Source organism: Echeneis naucrates, chromosome 8, assembly GCF_900963305.1.
Source record: "Echeneis naucrates chromosome 8, fEcheNa1.1, whole genome shotgun sequence".
Classification (NCBI taxonomy): Eukaryota; Metazoa; Chordata; class Actinopteri; order Carangiformes; family Echeneidae; genus Echeneis; species Echeneis naucrates.
This window is the reverse complement of record NC_042518.1, coordinates 325835-341782: the sequence shown is the minus strand read 5'-3', so window position 1 is coordinate 341782 and position 15948 is coordinate 325835. Positions and strand designations below refer to the sequence as shown.

The 15948-nt window shown below is 48.4% G+C and overlaps 1 protein-coding gene and 1 pseudogene across 1 annotated transcript in view; both read right to left on the bottom strand.

The window, feature by feature from the left end:
- The window catches only part of LOC115048190 (zinc finger protein 260), a 144209-nt gene that overhangs the window by 98162 nt on the left and 30099 nt on the right, over positions 1-15948 (bottom strand). The window lies entirely within an intron of this gene.
- On the bottom strand, positions 4691-8644 carry LOC115046959 (MBT domain-containing protein 1-like; annotated as a pseudogene).

Genomic DNA, 15948 nt, shown 5'->3' with positions numbered 1-15948 from the left:
TATTTTGGTGTTTTGAACCAACTTCTAATCACACAGTAAAATCTTTTTTACCTCAGAGGTTCGGACTTGTGGTTGCTGATAGATTTGTCAGGCTCAATAGTTTCCTGTGATCGTGATAAAATTTTTAGAAAACTCACAAACATCAGTGAGTCAGTCCTCTGGTGGAGATTTCGTTAGAATTTTTGTAATTAAGAGATTTATAATTTTTTCTTATGTTGGATTTTGTCTATTTTCATATATAACTGTTTTGTGACTTTACGAATGGATTTTCATGGAAGATGTTTTTCTTTTTAAAACTTTACAGGACATTATTGAAACAGAACTCCTGCTTAACATCCGTCTCTATAAATGTTGTCTGTTTTAGAAATACACTCATGTTCTATGTTTAAAAAATGCTCCAAGATAAAATATGCACCTAAATATGAAAAACTAAAGCAACCACAGTCTTCTGGATGAAATAAAACCCTTTTTTTCTTGGGTCTAAGAAAACGTTGCTGCTGTTTAGCTTGTACAACCCTATAAAAAGCATTAAAATTCCCCTTTCCACAGTTCACATATACACAAAACACGCGGCGAGGTGACAGAACAGCTGAATTTAAGGATTCAAACAATCACTTCGGCTCACAGAAAACATGACACATTCCCTTTTAAACACATCGGGTCATTTTTCAAGATACAAAATCTATTGCAAACAGTTCCGTCCAAAATACAAGAACAACGTCCTTCACCAGGCTCACAAGACTTTTCTCAAAACCGTTCCATAGAAATGTTATCAAATGAGTATATTTATCGTCTATAGCACCATAATACAAATAAGACAGTCGGACATTTGTGAACATTCACATACAAAAAGTGACAAACCCAACAGACAACACAGACACAGTTGGAGTGATGCTAATTCAACACATTCTGGTTTAGTCCTGAGTGTTTCTGTCACTCTGGATTTGTGCGTTTGTTTCCTAAACAACAAACATATATTGATTAAATTACATTTAACTAGTTACACTGGAAACTAATTCGCAGTGTAAATTTAGGATCTTTGACTTTGGACGTCAGGTTTAGTCCGTTAGAGCAGTTTGATATTTATAGTTTTAACTAACTTTTAACACGTGAGGAGACTCGATAATGAAATTAGCACTACTGATTAGATTAGATTGTCACTTCCATCAGGCTCCTGCTGGCTCGGGACCTTCCTCTGAGAACCGGACTTGGACTTTTGATTGAACTATTCACATTAAAATTCATGATTAAAAATGACACAGTATTTCTAAATGACATTAGTGACACATTCTGATTTTAACAATGGAAAAACACTGAATAATTCACCACGGTGAGCACCGAAAACGTTTTATTAATTCATTCATCAGCTACTTTGATGCAATAAAACTCATTTAAAATGCATCTTTTCATCTTCTGCAAAATTTTTTTTCATTGAAAATGAATTTTGCAGCTTGATGGGAACTTATTGCCATCCAATATGTTAGCTAATATAGTTTTTTTTTTATTATTTTAACGCCACTTCAGTACGTTAACATAAATAAATTATAATTTATGTAGTTGAATGCAGTTCTCTTTCATTTGTTACGAATAATTCAATAAATCACAATATTTGTTTTTAACATTCAAATGTGTTTAAGGTTTCTTCTTTTCAGTGTTACTTTCAAGCAGGAAGCCTCAATCATAGAAGAAATAAAGTTAATCAAACTAAAGTCTTTACTTTTCTATTATTATTATTATTTATTATATTATTATTATTATTATTATTATTATATTATTATTATTATATGTATCCTGCAATATTTAATCAGATATACTCCTTTTTGAAATAGTCTTATATAATTTAGTTTATCATCTTTTAATGCTCACGGTCATTTTAACCTGTTTAACACTTTGCGAGGTATAATAGTGAGTGAAGATGGACAGAAAAAATTTTTTCAGCTGAACTTCAATTTACATGAACTGTTTTCAGGCTCATTTAGATCCTTCCAACGCAACTCACAACATTTTGCTGCAGGAGATCTGGAGGCGTTATACGTTTAAAAAAAAAATGAATTGAAATGTCACTGTGGCCCTTCAAACAAACAAACCTAAAAACACATTCTTTCAGTGGGACTTCAGCCTTTTTTTTGTTTCCAGAATCATAAGATAAAACTACTTGAATAAATGTGTCTAAAACTATCTTGTTGAACACACATGAATTGCTGATCTACGACTATTGATTTATTATATTTAATTTAGTCGTAATTTAAGTGATATTTTGGGTTGAGGAAAAGTATTATTTATTTTATAAATAATGGTTTCTGTCTGAGGAGTTTGCTGCAGACTTTGGGCAGTGATAAAAAAAAACAGTAGCTACGAGACTTCCTGTTGGCTGGTTTCCATTCAGCCACAGCACACTGTTTAAATGATGAATAACTTGGACGTGACATTACAAGCATCCAGTTCGACCCTTGAACTCGCCACACAAAGACATACAAACATCAAAGATCTTGGAGGTAAAAAAATCATTATACAAAAGTTTTACCTTTTTTTGCTGCTCCCTTTTTTTCCTCAGAGGAACCACAGATGAGCGACGCACTTCTTCCATTGTTTTTTTACATCCTTTGCTTCTGCATCTGGTTTCTTTATTTCTTACCCAGTTTTCACAGTCAGAAGCGTCGGAATGACCTTTGACCCCACGTGGCCCTGAAATCCGTGTGGTGGGAGGGAATTCGTTGAAAACCTAAAAAGCGGATGACTGGACGATGTTTGATTTCGTTAACTATAACAACAGTGAGACTTCGGCTCAACAAGCAATTCATCAAATAAAAATTTAAATACATGTAGTTGCTCCCAAAATCCCTTTACTATTAAAAAATAAAGGTTTTATTCTGTTTAGCACGTGAATTAGCTTTGTTCTCATGTGCTCTCATTAATAAACTGAATATTTACGGCATTTGGACCAACAGGAGATCTAAAGCTGCTGGAAATGATAATTATACATATTAAAAATTACTTCCATATTCTTTCATTATATTCATTTGTTTTAAGGTCAAAAAACCTAAATATTTTAAATTCGCACCTCGAGCCAACTTTTATTCGTTGGTGGTAAATCTAGCAGGCCAGCCAGCTCGTAGACTGTTTTGGTAGCCTGTTGCAGACCGGTCCAGCTCTCATTAATCTGGTTTTTGTTAGTAGTGACAACTGCGTTAGCCGTCAGGCCTCGCTGTGCTGAATGGAAGCTACATCAACAAGCTTCCAACAAAGCCTGGATTTCTGTGACTGAGAGGATGAAAGACGGAAAACTGAGGAGGGAAAGGACGACCGGACACCAACACGTTCCTACAGCTAAAAATCGTTTTGAGTCTGATCGAAAAACAACAGATTTCATCTGAGTAGACGTCAGGAGGCTGAAAGAGAAGAGAAGGATGGATGGGCCTACTGCTGGTCCTGGGTGGTGAAGAAATCTCCAGAGGATCCGTTGGTCTCAGTTTCAGTCCGTTCAGAACGTAACTGTGTTCCTTCTGTGTTCTCCTCTTTAATCAGCAAACCTGCAGAAACAGGAAACGCTGCTGAGAACTGAGCCACACTGTTAAAGTTAAAGAGGACGTTTCTGCACCAGGATCAGATCTGGAATTAAAAAACGATTCAGGCCAGTGATACAAACATCTGTTCATGAAGTCACAAATACCTGCGCCACCCCCCCGCGTTAGGGCTGCTCTCCAGGTCGGCAGAGAGGGGCTGAGCTGCTGAGGCGGGAGTAGGGGGTGATGGGTAATATGGCGGAGTCTCGTTCTCGTCCTCTGATAGGTTCCTGGGGACACCAGTACCATGGCACAGAGAGGACTGACATGTCGCTTGGCAAGGGGCAAACTTCCTCTCTGTGGAACAAAGCTGAAGAGAGTCTCTGCTGACCCCTGACCATTTTTCTGCTTCAGCATCAACTCAGGACCAAAGTTCACCTGACAGGCCCCACCCACTGACGGGTGTCCGTGGTAACCAGGTAGTCAGTGGCTGAATGAATGAATTAAATCTGTTGGACTCACGTCTTCTTCTGTCCTTTGTACTGCTAGGAGCATTCTTCCTCGTTTGCATGCTGCTGACTGAAGATCTCTGGAACCTGAAAAAACACATGAAGAAGCTTGATGAGTGGAGGAAGACGCCGCTGACCACGAGGTGACCTGGACTTCAGGTTGAGCGTGTTACCTGCGTTAACGGCAGGAGGCTGCAGTTGGTATCCAGTCAGCTGACACCAGCCGACCGGGGTACAGGTCAGAGTGACTCACAGTCCACCCACTGGTCGTACTCATTCTCCCAGCCCATCAAAGTGTATCCGTAGCAAACCGGTGGACAATACGTGTCACCGTGGCAACCACAACCAGCCGAGGCTCCATGAGGTCAACGGCCTCCAGCTTCATACCAGACGGAACCCGTGATTGGGGACATCCTGAAGATGATCAGCATATTCAGCTAATTTGGATCACTGACTCGGTTCAGACTCTGTTCTCTGTATCAGGAAAGTAGGAAACCAACTACAACTCACTCTGATGTTTCCTTCTCCAAAGAAAGTTCCTCTCATGGTGTTTGGGTCGTTTCTATCTTTATCTGATCAGGAGGTTCTGCTCATTAATGTTGAAAAAATCAGCTCTTTATTCTGTCAGCAAAATAAACTCAGGCAACTTCTCCTCCGTGAGCGTCGCCTGTCCAGGTCTCACCTGTTGAAGAGGTTCACTGGAGCAGCCACTGACTTGGTCTCCCTTCAGGTACTCGAACCATCTGAAGGGCAGGTGGTGTAACCTGAGACACAGAGATTAAAGTCACCTGCAGGCCTCCGTACAGCTCTCTCAGCTTCTGTGGCGTGCAGCGTTACTCTCTGGGTGGAGTCAGCTCAATGCTGTGATTCTCACAGAACCCGGCGGGAAAGATGGAGGGAGAAGTTGAGTGATAACAGAACCAATCTGAACCGTCTGCTGCTCTGAGCCGTCGATCCCGATCATCAGGTAGCCATCAGCCAGGACCTGCAGGAGGAGGCTGGCTGCAGCTGTTTAGCATGACGAGCTAACAAGAGTCTCCACAGTTTTGCTCTCTTTTTTTTTTTTTTGAATCATTGTCACAGAGCTGTGATGTGATTGGCTGTCAGGGCCAGCGGCACTCACCTTCCTGACGGTGGCCACGCAGATGGCGGACAGGTTCAGAGGGTCGATGGCCTCCCTTCATCCGTCCGTCAAACAGAGGCCACTCTGATCCACCTCCCTCACCTGGATTGGGTGGAGAGGAGACACCACAGGATCAAAGCTCTACACCTACTCTGACATCACTGATTCTGATTGGCCGATCCAGGCCTCACCTGCGGGGTGGCGACTGAAACAGACGAGAACGGAAGGGTTGTCCTCACCTTAGCAAAAGCTGTCCTGAGCATCCACCTGACCGTCCAGCTTCTTGGACAACATCTGAAACAGAACAGACTGAGTGACTCCAGGTGAACCTGCACCTGTGGGATCCCGGTCTGACAGGACTGACACGCTGGGCTCTTCTGGTGCGGACTCACCTGAACGTTTGAAGCGGTGTCCGATGGACCGAGACCAGCCGATGCTGTGGATCAGTGGTACTGTACATGTGACACAAAAGTCGTCCGTCCCGTCATCACACTCCTCGACACCAGTCGGAGACGGCCGCCGATCCACCGGCACAGAAACGCACAAGGTCATGATGTCATCTCACTGTCTGGGCTGAGGAGCTGCCCCTGAGCTGCAGCTGTCCCACCGTTCCACCAGAGCAACCCGAGTCCTACACAGGTGAGTCTTGTCCACAACCTCCAGCCTCATCTGCTTCTTAAAGGGGAACTGCATGCTCTCCTGCACCTGGAGGACAAAGTCTTAGTCAGGAGGAAGTCCTGTGGACACTGAAACATCGTCAGATCTCTGGAGGCTCTGACAGGTGGGACATTCAGGACAGGTGGGACAGGGGAGGATGGCTCTTTCCAAGAGAGACAATCTGAACTTATTCAAAGCTCATGCTGGCTCCGCCCACTTTTTTTTATCCCAAACATCAGCACACCTTGATGACAGGAAGTGAAGGTTCAGATTTCTGTGTGTGTGTGTGTGTGTGTGACCTTGGTAGTGAAGTCTGGTGGAAGAGTTTTGGATCCCGTCAGTCTTTTGATCAGGAAAGTTTTCCAGTTGGAGATTCTGTGCAGGATGGCTGAAAAACAAACGCACGAACATCTTCAGCCAATCAGAAGAGCAGAACCCGTGCGTGATAATTCAATCCTTTAAGCTCTGGTTCTGGTCTGGTGGTCTCGGGGACTCACTCTGAGGGGGGACCAGCGGTTTCCCCTCCAGCTGCAACACCAGCCCGACCGGGTGGATATCGGGGACGCACCAAGTTCAACCAGAAGTCTCTGGTGGAGTCGCCATCGAAACCTTCGTAACGCAACAGGGCTTTAAAACCTGCACACATACCACACGCTTTGTAACATAACAAACCTAATGTGGCAAAACCTGTGTGCGTCTGTGTGTGTGTGTACCAGCCCAGTTTAATGATGCCAGCTATCCAGTAAACCTTCATGGGGAGTCCACAGTCCTGTGTTTGGGACTTCAACTCGAACTACTTCACTGATGTCGCCCCACGACCTCCCCATGGGGACCTGAGGACACGACGTCACAACAACACAAGAAGAAAACAACACATCAGCGGACAGTCTGATGGTTTATCTTTCATCTGTCTTTAATGGTCTGGACCTTCTTTTTTTTTAAGTAAAGTAAAGTAAAGTTCTGTTGAAGGAGCAGGAGCCTGTGTGTTAGTTTGCGTTAATGTGTGTGTGTGAGTCACCCACATGTTTGAAGCAGCTGACTGGCGCTCCTGTCACATCGCCATCTCCAAGGTAACGACCCCAGTCAAACACCTCTGCAGGAACTGCACAAAACACATAACACACACAAACACACTTTACTGTCTGCAGTGAACCCTCTTCTGGCCCTGATCAGACCTGATCCTCTCTCCTGATTGGACCTGATCCTCTTTGCTGATTGGCTGGACTGACCTGTTGTTCCTGAAGCTAATCCCTGGTCGGTGTGGACTCACCGCTCTTCTTCACGCCATGCTGGTTGGCGTGCTGCTGAGTGTACGCTGCCAGTTTGGTCATCAGCGGCTGTTTCTGGAGAACTTTGGCCTTTTTGGTGGGCGGCTTCCCCTTTAAGAGAGAAGGAGGAAATTCAGATGAAAGACAACAACACTGCTGCCCTGGAGGTTGTCAGGTCTGTTGTGTACCTGCAGTCTCGGCGAGGATGCTGGCCTTCTTGGAGTTGGAGGAGTAACTTCTGGAGCAGGAGACGCTGCATGAAGCGTTTGGTTTTTACTGTAGAAAGCGTCTCGGACTCCCACCATTCCGCACATCTCACAGGTCGCTGAGAGACACAAACAAGCACAAACACAAACATTCACTGTGTGTTTCTGTGTGGGTGGTCGATGTGTTGGTGTGAAGCTGTTGTGTATCACGCTGACCCATTCCCGCCTTCCCGTCAGGATTAGGTGTACACCTGTCCGTTGGTCTTGATGATGTCAAGGAGGAGGAGGAGGAGGAGGTGGGGGTGAGTTGCGTCAGCCCCCCCCCCCCTCCTCCTCCTCCTCCTCCACCTAACTCTTCGTCCTCGCTTGTCCTCCTGGACTGGACGCTCCGCTCCCGCCGCTGGACTCAGTGCTGCAGCTGCTCCGATCCTCTTCCAGACCGTCCAACATCCCAAACGAGTCCGGCGCTTCCTGGACAGACGCTCGGCCTGAGGAGGGGAGGCGGGGACAGTTAGATCACCTGTCCGTCATTGGACGTCCTCCTCTTATTGGGCTCAGAGCCGTCTGATCTTGCCCCTGAACCAGGACCTGAGAGAGGGAATGACTGTCCGGGGTTCAGCAGGTCCAGAAATCTGACAAACTTTGATGACAAATAAATAAAAAAGTTATTTAAGTTTTACCCTAACATTTAACAGGAAACAACACTGTCAAGGTCAAAGGTCAACTGCTTTCTCCACAGGATCTAACCCAGTCCACCTGGATTCCTGTAGGAGGATGAATCGGTGTGTGGCCACGCCCCCTCAGGTGACCCTGTCCTCACACAGGTTCGAATGGAGAGTCAGAAATACTGCAGTGCGGAGAGAGACTGAACCGGATTCAGGTCGGAATAAAGCAGAATTTAGAGCCGAATGAGTTTTAAAATCTGTGTAAAGAGTCGGTGAAGGAAACTGGAGTCTTTGTCAGCACAAGAGAAGAGACTCATTTCACCGGATTAGTCTTGCGGAGTTTGGAAGAAAACGTGGAAAACAATGATAAACGTCTGAGTTCGGCAGGTTCCGTCTTGGTGTTTGGGCCGATCCGGAATTAACAGAATAAAGAAAATCCATCAGATGATGGATGTCGGACCGAACCTGACCGGCAGCTGAAATCAGCCGTTTTCTTAACGGAGTCTGGTGTTCACTTCCTCTCACTGGAAGTCAACAAAGGAGTGAAGTGCGCGTGCTCCCGGCAGGCGCGCACACGTGTCCGGACTCACCGGGTCTCGGGGTTTTTCCATTTGGACCGGACCTGCAGGGAAAGTCCGGATCCTCAGAAACCTGCAGGAAGCCTCTAAAAGTCCAGCGGCAACTAGCGCGGTTAGCACAGCTGCTGTGCGCATGCGCCGCCTCCAATAAAGAGCGGCTCTGATTGGCTGTCGGTTCTGCTTCGTGTGCTGATATCAGATGAGCCGACAATCCTGCAGCGACTCCTACTGGTTTGGGCCGGAACCGGACAAACAGTTCCTTCAGTCAAAGAATAAAAACATCAGTGTGATGAAAAGTCTGTTAAAACAGTCCTGGTCTTGGTCCCGGTCCTGGTCCTGGTTTGGTCTGGTCCCGGTCCCAGTCCTGGTCCAGTTCCAGTCCTGGTGTTGGTCCCAGTCTTGTCCAAGTCTGGTCCTGGTTTGGTCTGGTCTGGTCCCAGTCCTGGTCTTGGTCCAGGTCTGCTCCCGGTCCTGGTCTGGTTCCAGTCCTGGTCTTGGTCCCGGTCTTGTCCCAGGATGGTCCAGGTCTGGTCCCGGTCCTGGTCTGGTCCAGTCCATGGTTTTGGTCCCGGGTCCTGGTCCGGTTCCAGTCTGGTCTTGGTCCCGGTCTTTGTCCCAGGATGGTCCAGGTCTGGTCCCGGTCCTGGTCTGTCCCAGTCCTGGTTTTGGTCCTGGTCCTGGTCCGTTCCAGTCCTGGTCTTGGCCCGGTCTGGTCCCAGGTCTGGTCCTGGTTTGGTCTGGTCTGGTACCAGTCCTGGTTTTGGTCCCGGTCCTGTCCGGTACCAGTCCTGGTTTTGGTCCAGGTCTGCTCCCGGTCCTGGTCTGGTTCCGTCCTGGTCTTGGTCACCGGTCTTGTCCAGGATGGTCCAGGTCTGGTCCCGGTCCTGGTCTGGTCCCAGTCCTGGTTTTGGTCACCTGTCCTGGTCGGTTCCAGTCCTGGTCTTGGTCCCGGCTGGTCCCAGTCTGGTCCTGGTTTGGTCTGGTCTGGTACCAGTCCTGGTTTTGGTCCCGGTCCTGGTCCAGTGTACGGTCCTGGTTTTGGTCGCACGGTCCTGGTCCGGTTCCAGTCCTGGTCTTGGTCCAGGTCTGCTCCCGGTCCGGTTCTGGTCTCAAGTCCTGGTTTTGGTCCCGGTCTGGTCTGATACCAGTCCTGGTTTTGGTCCCGGTCCTGGTGCGGTTCCAGTCCTGATCTTGGTCCCGGTCTTGTCCCAGGATTGGTACAGGTCTGGTCCCAGTCCTGGTTTTGGTCCCTGTCCTGGTCCGGTTCCAGTCCTGGTCTTGGTCCCGGTCTGGTCCCAGTCTGGTCCTGGTTTGTCTGGTCTGGACCAGTCCTGGTTTTGGTCCCGGTCCTGGTCCGGGTCCGGTCCTGGTTTTTGTCCGGTCCTGGTCCGGATCCAGTCCTGGTTTTGGTCCCGGTTTGTCCGGTCCTGTAGTCGGTCCCAGTCCTGGTTTTGGTCCCGGTCTGGTCTGATACCAGTCCCTGGTTTTGGTCCCGGTCCTGGTCCGGTTCCAGTCCTGTCTTGGTCCAGGTCCTGCTCCCGGTCCGGTCTGGTCGGTCCGGTCCCGGCTTCACTCAGCAGTCATCAGTGGTGAGTTTCTTTGCCTTCAGGTGACAGAACTGCCTCAGAACAAGTGAACACCGACCTGACTTGCAGTGAATTCGGGGCAGGGCCGCTTCCTGCTGGAACCTGCTCTGGAGAACGGAGACATTTTATTCTCTGGTGAGCAGATGACATGACGCTGTGGGAGCTTCTCTGTGCAGGCAAGAATCCCTGAGGAACCGGGTCCATCGTGGACCTGGACCCCCGACTGCTGCAGCTGCAGGCTTCTGTTTGTCCGCAGAGAGAGCGGCCCTGGCTTCGTACCTGCAGCAGGTAAGACCTGAGGAGGACGAGATGATGATGATTGCTGTGAGAAGAGCAAAAGGAAATACAATTGTTTTTCGGATGAAGTGAAAAACTAAAATGAAACTTCTTGTTTCAAAGGAAGGAAGGAAGGAAAACATAAAGCTTTGATTCAGCAGAAATGATCACAGACTCAGATTTATGTTTCCTCTTCTTTTTTATTCTTCAATGAACAAAGTCAAATTCTACAAACATCAGGAGAGTAAAAATCCCTTCAGCTGAACCTGTAAGAGCCAATAAGGTGAGGAGCAATGAGCCAACTCTCATTGGTTGATGCAGATTCAGTGTCTTGAAGCAGCCAATCAGAGGCTGGAGCATCAGCTCCAGGAGGAGCTTGGACAGGAAGTGTACCAAAGACCTGAAGGAGCTGGACGGACACCTGAGGACGGTGTCCCTGCTGCAGGACCAGGTGAGCCGAGAGGACCGCCCCCCACCTCTCTCTCTCCCTCCCCCCTCCTTCTCTCTCTCACCTCTCTCTCTCTCTCCCCCTCCTTCTCTCTCTCTCTCTCTCTCCCTCTCTCTCCCCCCTCCTTCCCTCTCTCTCTCTCTCTCTCTCTCTCTCTCTCCTCCCCCCTCCTCCCCTCTCTCCTCTCTCTCTCCCCTCCTTCCCTCTCTCTCCCTCTCCTCCCCCCTCCTTCCTCTCTCTCTCTCTCTCTCTCCCCCCTCCTTCCCTCTCTCTCTCTCTCTCTCTCTCTCTCTCCTTCTCGCTCTCCCTCTCTCTCTCCCCCCTCCTTCCCTCTCTCTCTCTCCCTCCTTCCTCCTCCCTCCTCTCTCCCTCTCTCTCTCTCTCTCCCCCCCCTTCCCTCTCTCTCTCTCTCTCTCTCTCTCTCTCTCCTTCTCTCTCTCCCTCTCTCTCTCTCCCCCCTCCTTCCCTCTCTCTCTCTCTCTCTCCTCCCCCTCCCTTCCCCTCTCTCTCTCTCTCTCCTTCTCGCTCTCCCTCTCTCTCTCCCTCTCTCCCCCCTCCTTCCCTCTCTCTCTCTCTCTCTCTCTCCTTCTCTCTCTCCCTCTCTCTCTCTCCCCCCCTCCTTCCCTCTCTCTCTCTCTCTCTCTCTCTCTCCCTCTCTCCCCCCCTCCCTCCCTCTCTCTCAGATCAGTGGATGTCTCTCGGCCCAGGCTCAGGTGAAGCTACGGCTGCTCGCTGCAGAACTCACCATCTTCGATTTCCACACCAAGTAGATCCACACACCTTCAACACACAACCCAGCAAGTGTACAGAGTGTGTGCAGACATATCCCATCATCCTCTGCTGTGTGGACAGGTGTGAAAAGGAGTGTGAGGTTCGTCACCGTCTGGAGGCGGAGCTCACCATCCTGAGACAGCGGGAGGCGGAGCTAAAGGTCCACAGACTGCCAGAGCTGCAGAGTCAGTTCAGCGACCGAACACAACGACTGATGGAGCTGCAGATTTGGCACCAACAGGTAAAGAACCCTCTCCTGGAATCAGACGCATCACCTGCAGCTTCGTCATGTATCCTGTCCACCTGTGCAGGACAGACAGGGTCTCCTGGCCCAGGTGTGGGGGGGTGTGGCTATAGGGATGCAGAGAAGTGAATCATCAGACCTGATCCAGCAGCTGGACCGCCTGAGACAGATCAGTCTGACGGGCCTCAACAAGAACCAGAACAACCGCAAGTCCAAGGCTCAGGTGGACTGAACACAGCACGCTCTTATTTTGACATAAAGGAAACACACTTGTATTTCTGTGATGTAAACCGACAGCTCTGGTGTGTTGTTTTCAGGTACCCGGGTTGAGTTCATCTCTGGTGACCTTTGACCCTGCAGAGGCCGAGCTGGTGGACCTGAGGAGGACGGTAGTGAGTCTGGAGGAGGAGCTGACTGGACTGCAGATCCTGGTGAGACATAAAGACCAAAAAAGAATGACACACAATCCTCCGACACAACTTGATTGAAATCAATGGGGTTTCGCTGCTCAGCGTTAAGCTCAAGATCACATGATTAAGATTTGAACTTCACTCAGGACATTCAAACATCAAGCAACAGCTCCAGCAGGTCGTTGCTCCGACCACCAGGTGGCACCAAAGATGAAGAAATATCACAACTTCTGCGACATCATCAGTCACCAAGAATACTTTTTGATCCAAGACTTAAAAAATAAACTAAAGAATTAACTAACAACATTATCATGATCATTTCCATTCCTCGCAGCACCTCTGTAGAAATGATTAACTCCAGAGTCGGTTCATTTGGGTCTGATGAAGTCTGATTTACAGTCAGAGGTTTTTTAAATGGTTGTGAAACATCATCTCTCTGCCTGTAGAACGTCCTGCTGGAGGAATCTGCTCAGAACCAGGATGAGTTCTTCGTCCTGCAGCTGAATGTCCTGCAACAGAGAGCAGACAGTCTCTGTGTAGACGTGGACACGGTGGTCCAGGCTGCAGCTGAGCTGGCTGAAGGCCTTCACATCCTGCTGGACGTCACCTTCAGGCTGGAGACCGAGATCCAGGACTACCAGAGGCTGCTGGACGGACCGAGCCCAGAGAGGTACGACAATAATGGAAACCCAACAAAAACTCTTCAGGACCTTAACATCTGATCCAGACGGGTCCGGGACCACGGTCCAGTTCGCTGTTTAAACCAGGAAAAGAAACGTTCCTGATCATTTATCTCACACTCATTTTGTCTTTATATATCCTGACAGAGTCTTCAGTCATCTCTTGAACTCCAAACCAGCTCTGATGTCCCTGTGTAGTCCAGAGAGAGGTGTCAGAGTCCAGATCGCTGGAGTCCACAGATGGACAAATCCTGTTAATCAGCCAATCAGAGTCCACAGTGAAGATGGAGAGAACTCAACAACGACATCAATTATAACACCGACTGACAAATTCCACAACTCTGAGAACATGAGAACCAGATCTCTTCTTGAACAGATCGAGAGGAACTCCATCCATGTGGATCAGACCAGTCTGGGTTCAGACAAAGAAGCTGATGGCTCCGTCCAACAAGAGAAACCAGATCCTGCACAGTCCGTAAAGATGGAGCCTGCTGGAGGTGAAACCAGCTGCTGGAGGTCTGAAAAGGTCCAGGATGAAGTCTGCAGTCCGGTGATCCTGATGAACCAAAAGGACAGAGACAGAGAAGTAAAGGAGGATCCAGACTCAGAGGCCACGCCTCCATCTGGGAATGTAGTCAGGAACCAGAACCACTGGAGGGATGCTGACATGGTGGTCATTGAGGTGAAGTTGTCCCTGATGGACAATCTGAATCTAGAAGATCAAAAAGCTTCATTGGAGACCAAAGAGTCAAAAATACCTACAAGTCTGGCAGATTCTGGTCTGGCTTTGAGCTCCTTGGATACCGAAGACCTAAGTCCAATAAAAACAGACGTATTCCTGAGCCCAACAAAAACCAGTCTGAGTCCAGAATCAGGTCCACTGGAGACAAAATTTTTCTTAACATTAACAAACCAAGTTTTTTGCCCAGTGGATCCAGAGGACCACATTAAAAGTCCGGATTCACTTCTGTGCTCAAATGACCCAGAAATATATTTTGAACCAAATGAGTCAGAGACAAGTTTGAGTCCGTATGAGAAAGACGAGGACGAGGACGCATGTCTAAGTCTCACTGAGGCAGCTTCACCTGTGAGGCCGGTGGAGAAATACTTCCTCTCAACAAAAGACAAAGGTCCATCGACATCTTTGCGACAACAAAGTCTCCCAGAAGACATTGTCTCAAAGAGCGATGAGGAACATTTGTTGTTTGGATCATTTAATTGTGAAGAAGGACGTGGAGTCATTCCAACTGTCCCTCAACTGAACAGTAGTATTGGAGGTTCGGAGTCTGAAGGTTTTGGTATCATCGCAGTCAAAGAAGAAAAGTTTGGGTTCAGCAGCCTGAAAAGTCCCAAAGACTGGAACAAAGACGATAACAAGGAGGTCCAGAGTTCAGGTTCAGGTTGGTCCAGCTCAGAAGACCAGAGACAGAGTAAGGACCATGCCAGTACTTCAGGAGGAACGGCTCCTGAATCTTCAGGGATGCTCAGACATGATGCTGCTAAAGGACAGGGAGCAGTCGGACCAGGCAGACAGCTGAGGGTTTATGGAGGGAGTCTGGGACATAGAAGAACGAGCACATCCAGGACAGGGATGGAAGAAAACCCATCAGGGACCACGTACTCTGTGGGCCGGTTTGGGAGTGGAGAGTGGTTGGTTTATGGAGGAAGTCTGAGACGTAAAAGTAGCCTGGATGCTGCTGGAACTCCTCCAAGTGGAGGAAACAAAGGAAGTCCAGCAGACACAGGCAGGACCAGAAACTGCCTGGGTTCTGGAGGAAGTCTTGAATATATGAGCAGAGGGGACAGCGGAGTGAAGACAAAGTGTGAAGACAGTCCTCTGGAAGCTGGACCGGGGGCGGGAAGTGTCGATCGGATGATTCGTAGTGCCGGTCCGAGGTGGATGAGCAGCCTGATAGGTGGACGTTCATCAGGTGCAGACACTGAACGGAGTCTGTCAGTGAACACACAGCCAGAAAAAGGAAGTTCCAGCAGCAGAAGGAGTCAGACTGGAAGGTTTGGGAGCGGCGAGTGGAGAGTTTATGGGGGGAGTCCAGGACGTTTGAGCAGAGCTAGCAGCACAGACACAGTCGCTGCTAACGATGTCCAAGTTATCAGTCCACCAAGGATTCGCACAGGAAGTGGACCAAGTTTCAGCAGCACTGGCAGCGGCGAGTGGCTCACCTCCTCCGCTGTTGTCAGGCGCAGTAAGAGCACAGGGAGCGGAGGGAGGCTCTGCAGCTCATCTGGCAGCGACAGAATCAGCAGCAGCGAATGGAAACCCGTTTACAGCCCCACTGTTGGACGCAGGAGCAGCGGCGGGAGGTCAGGACAACCAGGCGGTCCCGGAAGCAACGACAGGATCAGTAACAGAGCTGAAGGGAGGATGAGCCGCTCCTCTGGATCAGGATGGACCAAAAGCACGGGGGGAAGGGTCATCAGCAGCAGCAACCGGCCAATCAGAAGCTCCGGCAGTGGAGCTGGACGCAACAAAGAGCGAATCAGTGTCTGTAAAATGGCAGCGCTGTCGATCTCAGCGGCGGGAAGAGAGAAGAGTCAGGAGAGACAAAAACTAAATCAGAGATCCCACCAACATCAACAACAGGCTGCAGGTGAGAAAAACAACAACAACAAACAGAAACCCTCCTCAGGCTGTTGGTTTAATCTGCTCTCTGTCTTCCTTTGCAGTCACATGTCCTCTCGTCCATCACTGGTTGGCTGCTGCAGTGATGAGCGACGAGGGCCTTGATGACATCACACACGTCTAACAACTGTCACGCTTTAATACTTCAAATCCTCCTTCATGATGTCAGCTGACATTTGAAGTCCTTCTAATTTGTCTATCAGTCATTTTGGATGACCAGCTTCTTTTTGAACCTGTGGGTGAATTGTGTTATTCTGACTTTTATGTTCTCTTAAATATTAAATCTGGTTCATTAAATGAAAATAAAGTTCATCAGTTTGATGTGTTTCATTTTTTTAAATAATAAAACTGTATTTTTATAAAGTAAACAGCAAGTTTTGATC